Source organism: Acomys minous, assembly GCF_964271855.1.
Source record: "Acomys minous genome assembly, chromosome: 11".
Classification (NCBI taxonomy): domain Eukaryota; kingdom Metazoa; phylum Chordata; class Mammalia; order Rodentia; family Muridae; genus Acomys; species Acomys minous.
Genome location: NC_140492.1, coordinates 28,140,588 through 28,161,886, shown reverse-complemented (window position 1 = coordinate 28,161,886; position 21,299 = coordinate 28,140,588).

The window sequence follows — 21,299 nt, the reverse complement described above, 5'->3', positions numbered from 1 at the left end:
GATAGAATACCTAATAAGATGGACAGGGAGAACTGTTAGAAAAATTTTTAATGTTTTACACATATATCCAGTATTGATTTAATAAGTTTCTTCTAGTTTCAAAAGTTTATTGATTCTGAAAGAGACTTTGAGCAAATATTAGCTATATTATACTTCACCAGCTAAAATTCATCCCAAATACATTGAATACAGCTTAAACATTCATACCTACCTCCGTTCTACTGTATACTAATATGTGTACATTAAAACATTCCTGTGAATTTTTAAGTGGCAGGAGCTACAAAACGCTACATACATATTAGCTATTTGGTCCTGCTAAAAACCAACATGAATGTAATGCACATACTGAAATTGAAAGAGAGCTATGAGCAGTTAAGCATCATAATATTTTCAAAATTTCTTGTAAACCATTAAAAGTTGCTGTAACTTGGGCAGTATCATAGGTATTTAAATTGCCCAGGAAGCCATGTAGGAATCATTGAGAAATTAAAAGAAAGTAAGGGAGAAAAATATTATTAGTGGTGGTTCATGAATCGTGCAGTGCTTACGATAGTCAGTAAATATTTGTCATCTTCACTGAAGTTTTTACTTTTATTTTTCTAATTTGGAAATGAGGTTTAATTTTATACTGCAGGTTATAAATAAATTTAAGTTTAACCAGCAGCTAACTGGAATGGTCCTCATGTGTTCCATAGTATTTGATCATTCCTCCTCAGAACCAGCAATTAATATGATACTAGGAACCACAGAAAAATAATGCTTTTTAATATTTTTGTCCTACTTAGCCATAAAACATGAGTATGCTAACCATGACCAAGAAATAATGTCCTATACTAGAAGATATTACAATCCTTATGTGCAATTTAAAAATTCAGGTACGTGTTGTGGATGTTCATACATATCTATTATTCTATATTTTTATCTGTGCTAATACTCTTGAGGGGTAGGTACTATAAACTAATTGAACTTTATCTATAATTTCCTCTCACTTTGTAAGACTTGGATATGGACCAATTTAGCTTAACAGTACGTGTTTTTCCTTCCTGTAGAATTCTTTGAATGTCTTCGATGTTAACACACTGACAAACTTTTGATTTCTTGTTATATGAACAGGCCTGATTTTTCATCTTTCAGGTCTAGAGACTCTCTTTACGCCCATGCTACACTTTTAGCAAGGGAGCATAAGCAATATCAGTCTCTAAAGCATGGAGTGAGGATTTCCCGGAGCACCTCATGTACAGCCTTCTGGGGCCTCTCCCTCCTTACAGCAGCTTCCCACTCTTGCACGTTTATATCAACACTTAACTCTGTTAGTGAGGTGTTGGAAAAGGCACTTCTTGTTTTGTCTTTACTCTTTGAAATTCCTAGCAAAATCAGTATTTTGTTTAGTTTGGGATTTTCTAAATCACAGAAGAACCATTGACGTAGAAACAAATTCCAACAACAAGACAATGAAACTCATTCAAGCAAAGAAATATAGTCTTTGATAAGAAACATAAAAATTACATAGTTATTTTTTAATGTATCCTTCTGAAATTTATACATATATTGGGTATAAAGATTATATTACAGGTTAGAGGGAATATTCTTAGGGTTTTCTCATTCTTTTGTTTGTAGTTTCAAGGTCTATTTTTTATGTTTGGCTCAAAGAAAGGATATTATTTCATCTGCAAGTGTATTGTACATTTCAAGTAAATACTTTATATAATTATCATCCTCCTAAAAAACATCCAGGCATAGGAAGAGTTCTCATTTCATTTCTAATCCAATTCCTCTTCCTTTTTCTCCTCTATTTTTAATAAAATGAACCATATATTTTCAAGCATACAGTTTCTGCTCTTGTAAATGTAGACTCCTGTAACTTCATTTAAAATATACAACCAACATAAATTTCCTTTCTCTTCAACTCTTATGATTTGAAATGAAGTAACAACCAATTCAAAGAAGTAATACTCACGGAGAAAATACTGTTAGACTACTCGTCAATTTCCACCTTCAGTAATGTGCATGGCCCCTCCAACACTATAGAAGTTGGCTATTAGGAGTGAAACACCAAGGAGACATCAGCTTGACCTCTCGATGTTCTATGATTTAGTTATATTGTGTGCTCAGCAACAGGCTTTTAGCAACACATTTTGTTAATCAAGAACATTGACAATAGCCTATATCTTTGGGGGTCTAGGAAGACTCACTGGTTAACATTTTTCAGTAGGCATTTTATTCACGACACTTGTTTTTATTTGATAATCCATGGTTTCTGGTATGTGTGTTTTCATCAGATATAGGTGTGGTGTGGTGGTTTGAGTAGGAATGGCCACCATGGGCTCGCATGCCTAAATGTTTGCTTTGTAAGTAGTAGTGCTACTTGACAGAAGGAGACGGGGAGACTAGGGAATGTACACTTGGTGGAGGCTTCTAAAGCCCACACAAGGCTCAGTGTCCTGTTGTCTTCCTGATGCCTGGAGATCTGGTTCTAGAACTCTCAGCTACTATGTCTCCCTCTGTGTCATCATGGTCCCACCATGATGATAGTGGACTAAACATCAGACACTGGAGCCCTCTCCCAGTTAAATGCTTGCTTTTAAAGCTGTCATGGGACTGGTGTCTCTTCACAGCAATGTAACACTGACTAAGAAAGAAGCTGTTACCAGAGGCGGGGTATGGCTGTGATAGCCGTGACCATGGTGCTTATTGGTGGAATGTGGACTTTGGGTCAGAATGCAGTTGAACATGATAAACAGGGATTCATGATGCATATTTGTGGCCACATGTAAGACAGTGACATTGAGAACAATGTAGATTAGTATGGCACTCCTCAAGGAGGTTCTGAGAAGATCCTCAAGGAGGTTCTGAGAAGAAGAATATTAAAAGTGGCCTAGAGGCAGATCTTGTAATATTTTGATGAAGAATGTGACTTTTCTTCTCTTTTCTTTCTTTCTTTCTTTCTTTCTTTCTTTCTTTCTTTCTTTCTCTTTCTTTCTTTCTTTCTTTCTTTTTTTTTTCCTGTGTCCAACAAATCTGTCTGAAGCCAAATTGAAGAAGTTTTTTTTTTGGTAATTTATTTATTTTATTAATTTATTCATATTACATCTCAATTGTTAGCCCATCCCTTGTATCCTCCTATGCCTCCCTCCCTCCCTCCTGCTTCCACCCTACTCACACCCCCCCCCATGTCTGTGGCTGAGGGGGACCTCCTCCCCTTGAATATGCAGTGAAAAGTTTGGATTAATGACACTGGCAGAGCAGCTTAGTATTGAGTGTGTCATGTGATTATTAATAGCCACTTTTATGCAAATATATAAGGAAAGGGAGCAAGCTGACCAAGGAAAGAATACAGTTTGAGAATAAAAGAAAACCAGGAATTGTAATGGAGTTAAGTCCTGTGCTCAAGGAGCTAAAACAGTTAAAGAAAAAGTCTGATGCTAAATGAAAAAAAAAGGGAGTGGTGAACTCATGCCAATACCTCACATGACTAAGCTTCCAATTTGTAGAAAATAATCAAAGAAAAGAAGAAGTGAAGGAATCTACAGGTGACAGATAGCTGGTGAAAATAAATTTTAATAATAGCAGAAAATTTCAGGCCAAGCAAGCACCAGAACTTTTCAGTTTCTGCCTACTTGTGCTCTATTTTTATTTACTAATTTTTTAATAAAAACAATGCACCAAGTAAAGTGTATAAAGAGAAGGGATTAGATGTGGGAGAAGCTGTGGTGGTGGAGGTGAATAAGAAAAAAACAGATTGTTCTAAAATTCCCAAAGGAACGAATAAATGTTTCCATCTCAATGAATCATGACGAAACAGTAGGAGATATTAAAGAGAAATTTGAGGAGATGAATTAGAAATTTTATAGAAACCAAACTCTGGAGGAAAGGTATCTCACAGCCCGTAAATCAGATAAACTAAGCACATGATGGCAAGCATACATTTTAGTAATCTAAGTTGAAATTATCTTCATATTGTATGAAAGACATATGACAGATGGAGTAACTATATGGCTCCACATACCAAAGACCAATTTATTTAGGTTTTCAGCACCTTGTATGCTTTACATAAGCGAAGTTGTCTTCTTAATCTTCATTGAAATATTCTCAGATTGTTAAAAGTGAGAGTTGTCTTCAAGATATTAATAAAGCCACCTTTATGTGATTAGCAAGTTTTGTTAGTTGCCACCATGTAAAATGTTCAGCTTGAAGAATAGGTGGAGGTGACAGACTATGGACATGTGGGTTTAGCACAAACAAGAAAAATATTGTGCAACAAGAAACACAAGAAGCATAACAGCAAGAAGACAACGTCTAAAACATAGCTGCACATAAACAGTGACCTCCATGCACTTCCTATAATGATTATTGATGAAGGACAGAAATATGTAAAAGTTGCCATAGAAGGTAAATTCTCAAACACAAAAACTATTTCTGAGATTAAATAATAATAATAGTAATAACAACACCAACACTAATAATAATAATAATAATAATAATAATAATAACAACAATGATGATAAATAATGAATGATTAAAATGGTTCTGATTTATCTTTTCTTGTAAATTGACTTTTATAAATGGTTCATAATGTGAATGCTACTGAAGGAAAAATGAAATGAAGATGTTACAGCAGTTTTGTTGATGGGGAAAAGGAAATAAAAAGGTATGAAACTACTTGTTAAGGGAAATATTAAGTGATTAATTTAATGCTTATGCTTGGATTAATCCAAGCTTCCAATGTCAGGAAATATAGCATTTGTAATGATTTTCAGATCTTCAGGAAAAAATATGCATGCACATTGAAGATTGTGTCAGGTAAAAAAAATAACCAAGTCAGCAGAAAGACTGATCTAAAGTTACTGATAATATAAAATCCAGTCTCTGTAGGAAGAACAGATATAGAAAATATTGCAAAGTTACTAAAAAATGATTTTGTAGTTTATATAAAAGTTGAACTTAAAAATGACATTCATATTTAAGACACAAGAGAAAGTAGTTATTCTTATGCATTTGTGTGTGTATGTATATACACATGCATAACATTAGTTCATGTATAGGAATATATATATATATAATTCCCTGCTTTCATTATCCAGCTTTACAATATATTTCTAATACCACAGCCTTTTCCTTTCCAGATTTAGAGCTTTCCTTATATAAACGATGATACATTTAATGGTTATAGTCCCTTGAAGTTTGAATGTCCCCTATTGTCTCATGCATTTGGTTGTCCAATTAGGGGACTTTTAATTTGTGCAGCATATTGGGAAGAGGCATGTCACTGGGGGCACTCCCCCACTCTTTCCAGTTTACTTTCCGTGCTTTGTGCTTATGGCAAGAGAGGGGAGATCTCAGTATCCTGTTCCAGCCACCATGCCTACTGATTGCTGCCTTGTTTCTCTGTCAAGATGAACTCTGTCCCTGTGGAACCATAAGCTAAAATAAACTTTTTATCCTACAAGTTACCAATGTTTTTGTATTTTGTCACATAATCAGAAATGTAACCTTCAAAAGTTGTATCCAGACATTGATGCACACATATTTGGTAAGTTGGAATTTTGTGTGGAATCTGACTATGTTGTCGTTTGCAGGAATTAGAAAGACCTTGCAATTTTAGATTAAAAAGTGATTGGATGCTGTAAGCAGAAAAAGCCTTTCTGGTAGGAGAGTTGAATGGGAAGAATGTTGATGGTTGAGATGTGGCTCGAAGATTTCAGACTGGAAAGAGGTTAGCATCTGGACTAGGAGAAATTCCTACAGTAAAGCATCTGGCTGCATTTCGCTCTTGTTTAAGAATTTGCCTAGTCTATTTTTATCACAAGAATATACATCTTAGGTGCAACAGATAGATATGATTCCATAGAAAGATAAAGTAAAATAATAAAAATAGTTTTAAGAGGTCTTCAGAAACCTCAGAGGCATACAGAATATGGATTTTAAAAATGTTTTTATTATTTTATATTTTCACTTTTTTATTAATTCATTCATATTGCATCTCAATAGTTATTCCATCCCTTGTATCCTCCCATTCCTCCCTCCCTCCCATTATCCCCTTACTCCTCCCCCCCCCATGACTGTGACTGAGGGGGACCTTCTCCCTTTGTATATGCTCATAGGGTGTCAAGTCTCTTCTTGATAGCCTGCTATCCTTCCTCTGAGTGCCACCAGGCCTCCCCATCAAGGGGACGTGATGAAATACAGGGCACCAGAGTTTGTGTGAAAGTCAGTCCCCAAGCTCTACTCAACTGTGGATAATGTCCTGTCCATTGGCTAGATCTAGGTCGGGGTTCAATGTTTATTGCACGTATAGTCCTTGGCTGATGCCATAGTTTGATTAGGACCTCTGGGCCCAGAACCGCCCTTAATAATATTCTTCTTGTAGGTTTCTAGGCCCCTCTGGATCTTTCTATTTCCCCATTCTCCCATGCTTCTCTCACCTAAAGTCCCAATAGGATGTCCTCCCCTCTGTCCCACTGTCCTGTTGAGTGTAGACTTTCATGGGATGATCGTGTACATAATTGACTCCCAAAATTCCACCAGAGAACTCCTACAGATGATAAACACATTCAGCAAATTGGCTGGATTCAAAATTAACTAAAAAAAAATTAGTAGCCTTCTTATATACAAATGAAAATCATAGAGAGGAAGAAATTAGCAAGTTTTTATTATTTTAAAGATTCACTGATAATGAGATAGGTTAGCTCCTGGCAACTCCCAGCCTACCTCAAAGAGGATGATGAACACCAAAAACCACCTTATGGAGATGGCTTCAAATGTGGCAAACAAGTTACCAGGCAAAATGTCCTAGTTTCTACCACAGACAGAATTCTGCCTCAAAATGGGCAAGCTTGGATGCAGACAGGGTTGACGGTCAAACTCTGCCCAGACATGGTAAGTGTGTCCTCAGTAGTTCCTGTCTCACAAATATGTTTGTCAGATATATTGAGCCAGAAGACTGAAGAAGATGCTCCAACATTATAGAGAGTTTTGGGTAACTGGGTAGCAAACTGTCTCTGTCATCTTCTCATTTGGGAAGCTACTAACATACACCTCTTGTATACTCAGGTAATCAATTACATTCTTTCTCCAGTCTCCGATGGGGTTGGAGTTTACTTTTTTAATGAAGCTTAGTTGTTTAAGGGTTAAGATACTTTTAGATTTAGATAGATGTTTTAAATTGATAATGATGAGATATAATAGTTATTGATTTACATTCAGAATTGTAGATGCGTCAAGATAGGAAAAATGTTTTCTTCAAGGCTGCCAAATACAAATAGCTAAAACACTAAGAATGTAGCATTTATATAAGTCTTGATTGTGTCATGGTTCTTCTTGATATAGCTAATTTACTGTATATATGTGTAATAAAATAAATGCATATATAAAAATAAAAGAATATTTTATAAAAATATTTAATCAAAAAGTAAAAAAATAAAAAATAATTTGTCTAATGTTAACTTAAAATGTAAATTTATTAAAAGTATTACTTGCCGGGCAGTGGTGGTGCACGCCTTTAATCCCAGCACTTGGGAGGCAGAGGCAGGCAGATCGCTGTGAGTTCGAGGCCAGCCTGGTCTACAAAATGAGTCTAGGACAGCCAAGGCTACACAGAGAAACCCTGTCTCAAAAAACCAAAAAAGAAAAAAAAAGTATTACTCATAAGAACATAGTGAAGAGTACAAAAATGTGTAAGTACACCAGTAAAAATACTTATAGGAAAAAAGTCCAAAAAAAATATAAAGATAGACATGAAAATGACAGATTTATTCAGAAGAATGCTTTGTGGTTAAGGAACCTTTGTGCTCCTCACAGGACCCAGTGTTGGTTCCCAGCATCCAAATGTTGACCCCAAACGATTTGTAAATCCAGCTCCAGAGAATCTGATTTCATTTTCTGACCCCTGTGGGCATCAGAATTTTTTTTAATGATAAATTTTATTTACTTTTATCTAAGTGTACTGGAATAAAATAAAATAGGAAATAAAATGTATAACAAGATCATGTTTCCTATGTGCTTGTAAAGTCCAGTATACGTCTTTGTAAATAATGATTGCTTTATACCATTCTGTAAACATTTTAAATAAAAATAGTATCATAAACCTTGTAGCATTTATATTGACTCAATACTTTTTTGTTTGATTCATGATATATTCTACTTTTCTGCAGCTTATGGAAATTGTTCAGAATACTGAAATTAGAAGTATTATTAAGGAGGGAAGTTGGACTTCACCACTTATAGATCACATCGTGCATATATATGAAAATTTTGTGCATTTAATGAAGCAAAAACTGACATGCAAATATTTACAATAGATGATATATAACTTTAAGAAAATATTTTCAAAGAAATTATTCATAACAGGTTAATATATGAAATCCTTGAAATATCAGCACAAATATTAAAGATGCTTACTGGAGGACTGCAATGGTTGCTATTTATTCTCTAAAGATGATGGATATATTTTCCAATTCCTTACTTGTAATTAGATAATACACAAATATTATATGTAGAGAATATCTACTGCTGTGAACTAATGTCACAAAATAAAAAGAAACTAAAGATTAAGTTAACGAAAATCAATTTTAAACTCTAAATGTTGTATTTGCAGCCGCCCATTAATGCACAAAGTCTACATTTTAAAACAATTTAAAACAATATATATTCCTATTTATTTTATTCAGCTGGCTTTCTGAAAGACTACAATATGAGTAGCAGATTAACACTTAGAGACTGTAGTATACGTTTAGTTTTACAAAACATAATTTTTGATGATAGAAAAAGGAAAACTTGATGAGTTTCTTATATCAGAATTTCATACTAGTGTTCCTCAATTACTGAAGTGTATGTACTCTAAAGAAAATGTCTAGCAAAATAAATAAATAAATGAGAAACATAGAATGATATAAAGTATAAAGGAACTTATTTGTGTAAACAAAAGCATTATCCCTTAGTTCAAATCACTAAGCCATGACTTTGAACCACAGGAAGAAAAAGGAACAGAGAAAGGGTACAGAGTCCAAACCACAGTAGATGGAGAAAAGTAATAAAATACTAATTTTAAAACAGGAAGCTCTACCCTCAAATTTGTCAATCTAGATAAAAATCCATGCTGTGTTGTAAGTAAATGGGTTTGTGAGTCCATAATGCTCACAATTAGAGGTGAAAAATTGTTTCACTGGTTTTATATGTAAAATTAACTTTCTTCATTGGTAGTCAGCTTGTTAATAAAAGCTAATTATTCCTACAAATGCACTTTATATTCTCTTCAATAAGGTTATTTAATTTTCAAGTTTTCATTAATTATATTTGATTTTAATATAACGTAAGTAAAATGGAAGGTTCCAATAACCATCAAGAATTAAAGTGACCTTTCATTAAGACAAAATATTGCACATTAACATTTCACATATTTATGTTCAGTAACTGAATATCAAAGGTCATAGTACTATTGTTCTATAGTTATACTTTAAAAAGTAATAAGCCTTGTGAATTTGGGGTTTTAAGGAGCTAAACTCTGTAATCACCTTCTATAACAAAGTAATTTTTAAGAGAACTTAACTGGATTTCACTTGGGGTTGGTACGGTCTTCCTCGTGTTTCAGGGAATGGAATCTATGGATGATATATTACCATTAAAGCTGGATCATACAATTAATGAACATACATAAAAATACAAGTGACTTGTGAAAATGAAAGTATCATAAATTACATAAGTATCCAAAACCAAATATTTTAACTAAAATATTACTAAAGCAATCATTGTAGTCTTCCAGCAAGCATCTTTAATATTTGTGCTTGTATTTCAAAAATTTCCTCTATTATGATAATTTCTTTTCAAATATTTTCTTAAAGTTATATGTCACATATTGTAAGTATTTGCATGTCAGTTATTGCTTCATTAAATATATAAAATTTTCATATGTCTGCACTATGTGATATAGAAGCTTAAAAACTGAAATATATTGCACATCATATACAACCAGTAAGCTAATACTTATTAACCATCTACCATTATATTTCTAAAAGCATCATTCATAATACAAAGAATTAAAGAAAAAAGCATACTCCAGGCATAGTAGCAAGGGTCAAAAGCCACAATTACATTCACTTCTTTTTTTATAATTTAATAAATAATTCACAACATGAGATTTCTATACTATTTGCCATAAAAAATATTATATAAGGCTTCATGTATTGGCAGTTAATTTAGCATTGAAAATGCAGGTGCTAGACAATTAAAGAGATTTATAAGCATAAATAGTTGAATTTAACAATATCGTGATACGTAAGCACATATTTCACTTAATTTTATACTTAATAAAGCCTGTATTTTAATGGCAACCTAGAGAATGTACTTTGAGCTGTATGTTAGGACTTATTTCTCTTAGGAGTCTCATTTGTAATTACAAAAAAAAGCTACTCATTATTTAATGTACATTCATTTCTTCATTATTCACAATGAGCCATCTATTTTATGATTTATCTGGGCTTCTTTTCTATGCAATCATCTATTTTAAATTTTCAGTAATTTGGGAAGTGTGTTCCCCAATTGAGACTCTTCTTAATTCCTTATTAGTTTGTTCCTCACATGCCATTCATTTTTCCCTATCTTCCCTCTTATAACTCCAGAATAAAATCTCCTTTAGTTCTGAAAGGTTCTAACATAAGCATAATAGCATTGCTTAGAGAGGAAATGTAATAAGCCATTCTTGTTTTTGTTTCCTTCATTTAAAAGCTGTGAATAATAGGGGCTGGAAAGTTGGCCTAGTAGCTACCAATATTTATTGCTCTTGTATTTGACTAAGAATCAGTTCTCAGCACCCAGGTGGTAGCTTACAACCAACTGTAATTCCAAGGTCAGAAAATCTGATACCTTATTCTAAATTAAATCAGTAACAGGCACATGTGTGGTACATATACATGTATGTAGTTAAATGTTCATAAACATAAAACCCATTTTAAAATATAAAAAAATAAGACCTTGAAGATGCAAAGGACAACAAGGTGATATAGCAATGGAATACTTTCCTCTGGTGTTTTTAAGTTTCTTGTCTTTAGTCTTTTCCTACCTCATTGTTATACTTAAATAAACCAAATGCTACAGCACTCAGATTCTATTGTCTACTTTGTCATAAATAAACCCTCAGTTTCCAAGTGCCTTATGAAATTTTGATGAATATAAAGGTCTCAAATAAACAGCTAAACCTTGATCAAACACCTTTGGTTCTTTATGGTCCATATATTACTTACTCCTTTCTTATTATTGTTATGTAAGGCAATGTTTCTGTGTCTTGCAGAGTTTGTTTGCAGAAGGAAATTAGGACGAGGATCTAAAATTGGTGTGTAAGGCAAAAATTTTTATGAAAATAAATCAAAATAAAAAGTACTCAATGTTTTTAGTCATCAGGGAAATGCAAAGCAAAATGACTCTGAGATTCCATCTTACATCTGTCAAGAGACTAAGGTCAAAAACTCTCGTGAGAGCTCCACAAGAACAACAGAGCTAACTACCCATGGGGCCAGAGATGTTTGTGGAGACTGAAGCTCCAACCGAGGACTATGCATGAACTGGACCTAGGCCCCCTACACATATGTAGCAATGGGCAGCTTGGTCTTCATGTGTGTCACCTAGAAATGGGATCAAGCTTTATCACCAACAAGGTCTCTGTTGTATGTTTCCTTCAGTTTTACATCACAGTGTTTTAAATGACATTAGAAAGTATTTCTAATTTTAATGCATATTTCACACAAATTCAAATTCATTTTTAAATCCTTACAGGTAGATTTAGGATAGTCACTCAAATTCAGATTTATTGTTCATTGTTTATTGTTTATTGCTTATAGGTAAATTTTCAAATTTATTTTCAAATAAAATAATTGTAAATATTGTACTTATATAGGTAACAAATTGATTTTTTCTTTTTAAACCTTTTTTATTTATTGTATTTTTAAATATACATTTATATTATTACACATAAATAAAATAAGTGCCATACAGCAAGAAGAACCATGAAACAATCAGGAATTATATAAATGTTACATTCTTAGTGGCAATTTGTATATGGCAATATTGAAGAAAACATCTTTTCTATCTTGGTGAGTCTAAAATTCTAAATGTAAATCAATTTCTATTATGTCTCATCTCTATCAACTTAAAACAGCTATCTAGACCTAAAAAAATCTTAACACCTAAACAACTAAGTTTAATTATAAAACTAAACTATCTGGTCTTCAACCCCATCAGAGACTTTAGAAGGAATAAAACTTAAATACCTGAGTGAACCAGAAGTGCAGTTTAGCAGCTTCCAAAATGAAAAAAAATGACTGAGACAATTTACTGCCTGAACCATCACCCAACACTCTCTATAGCATTGGAGCATCATCTGCGGCCTTCCAGCCCAATATAACTGACATATTTGGGAGACAGGAGCTGCTTACCCTGTCTTGGCAGGTGAAGAAGTATAGGGAGGTCTATGAAAAATACAGATCACTTTAGGAAGAGATTACTTTGTGTGAAATGTGCAATGACTCTTCTGTTTGATGAAAGTATGGGGAGGCTTTAACATGAGCATTAAGCCTTTTATGAGCCTTTCCCCTCTACCACCTCCTCTGTCTCCCTCCCTCCCCCTCCCCTCTTGTTTTTTAACAGAGGAAAAATAATTAACTTTTACATTGTTGATTCCACATTGGTCTTCTGCCAACTCACTGTTGGTTTTCCTTTCTTTGTGTGTGCTCAGAAATTTTTGTTTGTATTCTTCTTTTATCTACTTGGGGAGTCTGAATATTAATTGTTGAAAATTAGCTTTTTTGTTTATAGATGCAAACTAAGGTTATATAATTGATGCAACATTCTGGAACAACTAAACTAAATCAAAATTAGCATCCTGCATTTATTTTACTTCATAAAAACACATGAGTTAAAAAAATGAAAACTTCTCTTTAGGAATAGTATAGTTAGGATTACAAAGTGAAAAGTAGAGTACTGATTCTAATGAAAATAAAAGTGCTGCTCAACTGCACTTCCAGTTTCCTTAGGTAATTAAGTTTTATTCCTTCTCAAGTCTCTGATGGGGTTGAAGACCAGATAGTTTAGGCTTAAAATTAAGCTTAGTTGTTTAGGGGTTAAGATGTTTTTAGGTCTGGATACATGTTTTCAGTTAATATATATGAGATATGATAGATATTGATTTACATTCAGAATTTTAGACTCATCAAGACAGGAAAAATATTTTCTTTAAGTTGCCAAATGCAAATAGCCAAAACACTGTGAATGTAACCTTTATATAATTCATGATTGTTTTGTGGTTCTTCTTGCTGTCAGTAGTTTATTTTTATTTATATATAATAATGGGAGGGAGGGAAGAATGGGAGGATACAAGGGATGGGATAAACATTGAGATGTAACAAGAATAAATTAATAAAAAATGTATATGTAAAAAGAAATATAATAAAAATTAAAAAAAACATATAAACTTGATCTAAGAATGACCTTATATGTTTCTAGTAGTTACATTATTAAAATATACTATATTCCTTTTGTTTCATTTTCTTTTATGATTTTATATTTTTATTAGTTTTCTTCAACATTTCATACAACATGTTTTGATCACACTAACCTTCTTTTACATAACTCTTCCCTAACTCATGACCCTCTTCCAACTCCACCCAAGTTTGCATCCTTTTCTTTTTTTCTTTACTTTCCAAGAAGCGCAATTTGTACGGCACCAATTGCGATGGCTTTCCACTGGAGCGTGGTTGACGTATCAAGGGCCTCACAATTGGAGAAAGCTGATTCGTCCTCTCCCAGAGGCTGAGAATATCTAATAGCTCTTGCGCTAGGACCTGAGATTCCTGCATAACTCACATTACTTATTTCTGGGATTAGGCCTGGTATGGACTAACTCCGTTGTTGTGCAAGCTGTCACATGTATTATGTGTTCATAAGTGCAACTTCCCTGATGTGTCCTGAAGACACTATTTAATGAATTTATCAACAGCTTCTATCTCTTGTAATTGTTAGCCCTTCTCTTTCACAGAGATCTCTGATCTCTGGAAGACAGGATGAAGTATATGTTCTAGGTAGGGATAGAATGAAGAGAAACCTGGACACCAAACCAGCTACAAAACTGTTGACCTATGTAATCTGTCCTGCCTGCAACATGCGGTGGGGCAAAGGTGACAAAGAACTTGTGGGAGTGGCCAACCGTGTTTTGCTTAAATTGAGGCCCACACCACACAGGAAGCCCATTCCTTGCACTGTCTGGACGGCTATGAACCTGAGACTGAATATCCCAGAGACAGAGTATAACAATCAGGACTGGGAAAAAAAAATCAATGAAATTATTTCTAATGATATTCTGTTGCACTCATAGACCTGTATATTGTGAGTCTTCTTCATCAGAGATGCATCTCCGAGCAGCAGATGGTAGTGGGTGCAAAGACCCATAGACAGGTATTGTGCTGACAGAGAGAGTCTAAATTGGAAGTCTCTGATGCCTTCCTCCCCAGAGAGATCTCAGAATGCACAGAAGAAGGGGAGCAATGACTATAAGAACCAGAGGGTTGAAGGACAGCAGGAGAACATGGCTGTCTGAATGAACTAGTCAGGGCTCACAGAGACTAAAGTGGTAAGCCTGTATGGGTCTGCACCACGTTCTCTGCATATGTGTTATGGCTATCAGCTTGGCGTTTCCATGTGACTCCTAACAATGGGAGGGTGCTTCTCCAACTCTTTTGCCTACTGTTGTGATTATTTTACTCCTCTTGCTTTACTTTGTCCTGCCTTGATCTGGGGCTTTTCCCTTGTCTTGTCATATTTTATTTGTCCTGTTTGACTGTCATCTCTTGGAGGTCTGCTCTCTTCTCAGGAAGAAACGGAGGGAGAGTAGATCTGGGAAAAGGGGAAGTTGAAGGAGATAGCTGATTGAAGTGGAGGAAGAGGAAACTATATTGTATGAGAAAGGCTAAGAGAAGAATGTATTTTCAATAAAATTTTTGAAGTATGAATTTTATGAATTCATATAAAAACTGTATGTTGAAAGTGTGACTCTCTTGCTTAAATATAAATACACTTTCGATTTAAGTTCATAATATTTACTGAAAAGTATTATCAGATAATTAAGAAATTATAATTAAAGTTATTTTTCATAATTTTGCCTTAAATAAGCTATTCTATCACAAAAAGTATTCTTTTTAAAAGTTTAAATATTTGAGGCTAAAAAGATGGCTCAGTGGTTAAGATCACTTTATTCTCTTGAAAACACTTGGATAATTTTCCCAGTGTCCATGTATTTGGTGTCTCACATTCCTCCAAAACTATAGTTCAGGGGATCTGACATTTTCCGATCTTTACTGATACCAGGAACACACATTATACAAATATATACATGGAGGCAAAATGCTCATATGCATCAAATAAAATAAATAAATCTAAAATAAAAAAGTAAAGTTTAAGTCATAATGATCTTCATGTTATGATTTCCCAATAGGTCTTTCTTCTGAATAACATTTCTAAATGTTACACTTTCTGTGCTGAATATAAAATTCACAAGATTAAAACTGCTAAAATAACTTACTTGTAAAATTCTGGGTTCTCTGTATTATCCCACATATCAGGAAGTTTTGCTCTATTTTTTCCACTTATTTCACTTTGAAAATTTTGTTTTTTGTTTTCAGTATGTCTGACCACAGTATCCCCTCCCTCCATTCCTTCTGTTCCTCTGGATTGGACTCCACCTCCCTTTTCCCTCAGACCCACTCTTCCTGTTTCCCTGTGGAAAAAAGCAGGCTTCTCAGTAAAGTCCAACAAACATAGCAGAGACCTCCAGCCAAACATTTGCAGGAGAAAGAGCACAAATTGGAGATCTCCAATGGGTCTCTCCCCTTGGAGACCAGATGGAAAAGGTAGAGGACGAAATGTAGTAGACTGAGGGTTAGACGATATTTGGCTTTTAAAAGAAAACATATTAAAAGTAGTTTCATATGTTTGGTATTCCTCAAATTTTGAACAACTCTCAAATATTGAGTTTGAGTTTCTTTCTCTAAATGATTAATAGGGAAGAAATTTACACACAAAACCATCCAAGGATTATGAAAAAATGTTGTACCCATAAGTTTTTGTAATGTAACTGTAAATCATAATTTTTAACATAAAGTTGTATCAATGACAGGATTTATTTTTATTTATGTTTCAGCATATGAATTGGAACAACTGCTTATAAATTAATTTTATTCATAAATAATGTATCAATTAGGGAAATTAATAAAACTGTAATGTGTTGTTATTTAACCAAATACCCTAATGATTAGTCAGTGTGCATACAATTACTTATAGGATAGTAACTAAATTTATGAGTTCTTGTACATTAGAACAAGATGTTGAGCAAGCACGAAGGGTTGTTTTTGCAATATGTGGATAATGGATGGTGACTAATAATACCACCTACAAATGGTACAGTAGGAGGACATCACTGATATAAAAAGTGGGCGATTTATGGTAGCAAGCACTTTCGATTTGAACAGTGGTGTTTTCACATGTCCTGATTGAGACAAGATCCATTCTTAATTACACTGAGAAGCCATTTTGTTTAACAGTATATAGATTAGCCTTAAACCAAAACGGCGAAAAGAAGTAAGACAAACAAGAGAACAAAAAAGGAGGTAGAGAAATAACGATGCTTTCAGAAGATCTATACAGATCTGACCGCTTTCCCTTAGGTCATGTGGCACATAGACTTTACTGTTGAGTCTGTCTATTTTCTGATGCATAACTATGAAACTATTACTTCTCCATTGTCTCTTCTTTCTGTTTTCTCCTGAAGATTTCAGGATTATAGTCTCACCTCTGGTTTTCAGGGCACAACCTCTTTCCTGACTCCAATTATCTGTGTTCAAGTTCCCTTCAGTTTCTCTTCTACACTTCCTTTTCTGTGAAACAAAGAACTTAGAATCTATACTGTGCCACCTTATCCAAGGGCACGGTCTCTCAATTGAGGATGTCATAGTTTTACAGGCATCTATTGTTGTTCACTAAGTGCCTTGTTGCACACTAAATATTGTTTTGTTTTACTATCCTAATGAAGATAATTAGAATATATTTTACATTATTATACAGATCCATTTCACTTAAGTATTTTATCACATATAACACATACTTCATCAAATAAATGTGCAATTTTTATAGAATTGTTAAGTGTTGAAATCTAAAATGAGATACCCTATCATAATTTAGCTTGAAAATACATTTTAATGAGCTATTTTTGATGTTACAGAAATGGCTAGAAGGTAAAAGTGCTTCCTGTAAGACCATAGGCAAATACATCCATTCCTTTCTATCCATTACAGAGGTAGAAGAGTGTTTTTACTTGAGGACCTTTTCCCCCAATACTGTGAGATAAAGTGCAGAGAACATTGTGGGACTATTGCTTGCCAAGCTAGCTCTACGTTCAGTGAGAGACTCCATTTCAAAGGAATAAAATAGAGAATGCTGGAATAGAATACCTGAAGTACTCTTCTGGCCTCTGTGTATGCACTTGAAAACATATGTGCATACATATAGAAATAAACAAATAATTAAATTATATTACACTAAATTTAAACAAAAATTTTTCCTTTATAATCTGACCTTTAGTTCCATAGAAAAGTCACATTGGTTTGTACAGTTTTTTAGACTGATTAACTGATTAGATATTCATGTTTCATAATGATTAGAATTGTTGTTTTAAAATGATTTGTATTATCAGTATGCCCAGCTAGCAATTAATCAAGACACAGACACCTGTTATATTTTCAAACAGCCTTAGTTAACCTGGGGCAGGGCAGACATTAACTCTCTAAACTACTTCCCATAGTGGTGCAGGTATGGGAAACCAGACCCAATTTTATGCCATCTGCCTCTAAAAATTTCTATCAAGCTACCTCCCATCCATAACCCCCTATACTTGCTAATGTTTTTTATCTGGGCCAAATCTTCATCCACACCAACCACATACATGCTTTTCTTCCATCTAACCCATGGCGGCTTTCTTCTCCTCTTTCTCCATGGGACTTCTCTCTCTCTTTCTCCTTCCCATGATTCTCTCTGTCTAAACCTGGGAACCTTAGCCACATCTATCTCCTTTTTGCCCTGCCAAGGAGATTGGCCTTTTATTGGTCAAAAGGTGGGTCACAGAGACAGCAAGCTGTAATCAGCATCAAAATACATCAGGCCATCCTCCAGCATATAATGATGGAGATGGGCATCAAACTTATCTAGGCTCTCTTCACTCCTCATAAGAGGCATTCACCACATTCATTATCTGATATAATTTTTGTTTTACTACAAGGTAAAACCACAAACACACACACACACACACACACACACACGCACTCACACACACACACACACACACACACACACACACACACACACATTAGTAGCTTCTGCCAAACTGAAAGCTGACGATATCATATAACATATGAATCATGTATTCACTGAATAAGTTTTTGCTCTGCTGTAATTCAGTGACTTGATCTCCTGACTGTTATTTGAAGCATGCATCTAATTCCTCACAAACTTGATCTATGATGAAACATGTTCAGGCCAACTTGATGCTATACTCACAAGCTATGGTCATTATTCTTTGGTATAAAATAAACTGCATTTTATTTTCCTTAGAATATATGCTTTGCGTTGATAATTCAGAACATTTATTATTCTAGTTAGCAGTTGGAAAAGAGGACCACATAGGAATATTCAAAGATATACTAATGTCAGCACTTCACTTTTTCTTGAGCATCTTGGATATATATATATATATTTGGTACATAGAACCTTATTTGCTTTCATGAATATCTTTGATTTCAGGGTATGATCACAAACATCATGAAAAGTCAAAACACCAAATATCCCACTCCCCAAGGCTCTTAGCATCTAAATATTCTTTTTAACTCTTTATATTAGTTATGAACTAAGGAGCCAATGTCTTTAAATTTAAGAGCTCATCTTTCTGTTCTACACTATCTTAAAAATTAATTCATTTTAAGCACAGGGGTCTATGAGCTCAAAGGTGAGTCCATAGCACTCAGAGTCCAAGAGGGCATCAGATACCTTAGAGCTAGAGTTGTAAGTAGGTGTTACCACCCAGTGCCTGAAATACAGTGCACTCTTTTAAATAATGAATTACCTTCCAGGGCTCAGTTCCTGTGTTTATCCTCCAACTTAATTTAACAAATGTGTTTTCATTTGTTTGTTTTTGAGATAGGGTTTCTCAAACTCATGGAGATCTGCCTGCCTCTGTCTCCCATGTCCTGGGATTAAAGGTGTGTGACAACATGCCTGGCCCAATAAACCTGCAGTTTGAGTGAACCCTCCCTGTGAACTGTTTAAAGACCAATTTAACCTTTTGCTCCCTGTGGAATACTTACTATAAGCTGTTTTTTTTTTCTTATTGCTCCATGATTAATAAATGCTCATTTAATTGATTTTCTTTTTTCTTTCTTCTTTTAGAAATGTACTTACATATATTTTGTTGTATATAAACATGTTTAAAATGTATATGCCATGGAGCAGCTAGATTAGTAAGTATTGCAGAAGTGTTTTAGGAATTTAGAAGAAAAACTGTCTAATTCACTGGAAAATGAAGAAGGGGAAGATTAGGAAATTTCTATAAAGTAAGTATTAGTTCAGTGGTTAGTAAGCCAAAATGGCTAATTTTGATTTCTGTTTATTTCATAGTACTTCTCACCAGATTATTAGTACAATATTTTTTTATTTTTTATTTTTTGGTTTTTCGAGACAGGGTCTCTCTGTGTAGCCTTGGCTGTCCTGGACTCGCTTTGTAGACCAGGCTGGCCTCGAACTCACAGCGATCCGCCTGCCTCTGCCTCCCGAGTGCTGGGATTAAAGGCGTGCGCCACCACGCCCGGTCTAGTACAATATTTTTAAGACAACGAATTTACAGGACTCTAGCTTCGAGATTTCCCTGTCACACTTGTGCAAACTAACACAACCATTTCATCGCTACACATTGCTGATATTAGAATAGAAATAATAACGAATTATTTCCCTCTCTGCAATAGGAAAAGTCAAAAACATTGTATTCTTATCCCTTGACAGCAAGTTTCATAGTGTTTAGTAAAAGAATTTCACATTTTGAGAAAATGCTTAAATTCAGAGGATGGATTCATTTTTAAAATGCTCAGGGAATCTTAGCACACAAAATCTCCAAACCACTGAAAGGCCAACCTTGCCTGGAGGCTACAGACCCATTAGCAGTTGTTCAGGGTCCTGTTCTCTTCCCAGGAGATCAGTCTTTGCAAATAAGAAATCGGTGACCATTAATTCTTTGCCTTTGTAAGGGAAGTTGCTTCTGAACTTTTATTCTTAAACCAACCCACTGGAGAATATGATTCTTAAGTGAACTGACCTCTGGTCTTGTAGCTGGAATCCATACAGAACTGTGTACTAGTTTGGGTTTCACAGAGGTTGCATTTATTCTTCCTGGAGTTCCCTTTAACTCCAAGAGATAAATGAGGTTAAGATTTCCCAAGGAGCTAGATTTTAATGATATCTCTTCTACATGATTTTTTTAACTTTTATAGATAGTTATTTCTCCTCTTCTTTTTTATTATATAATTATCAAACCATAAATACAAGATGTGCATTAGTTAGCTTTCTTATGCCTGCAACAGGGTGTCTTACAGAGGCAATTTAGGGAAGAAAGGCTATTGTGGTTCACAGGTCCGATGTAGAGGCAGTCCAGTGTGGCATGGAATGTCTGATGGTAGGAACAGGAAGTGGGTGATAATGTTACATCATCAGTTAGGATACAGCCAAAGAGGCATGGTTGTACATCAAGGGTGTATGTGCTTTTACCTATTTTATTGGATTCTTACCCCTCTACCTTCTTTCCAACACTTATTGGAATGTAATTCTCAACACTAGGTAGAGGAGAAGGAAAGTTAGAGGGGAAAGGAGCCATTGAGTGCTTTTTAGACTACTTCCAGGTGATTAGGGTGTTGACTTCCTTGAGGCAAGTGCAGTTTTCATCTCTTCATCCCCTGGATGGGGAGGCCTGATAGCACTAAGAGGAAGGATAGCAGGCTACCAAGAAGATACTTGATACCCTATGAACGTATACAGAGGGAAGAGGTCCCCATCAGTCATAGTCATAGGGAAGAGGAGTAAGGGGAAAATGGGAGGGAGGGAGGAATGGGAGGATACAAGGGATGGGATAACAATTGAGATGTAATATGAATACATTAATAAAATATATTTTAAAAAAGAATCTCCCATTTCGTTTTGGCAATGCTTTCCTTATGACCACTTGACAAACC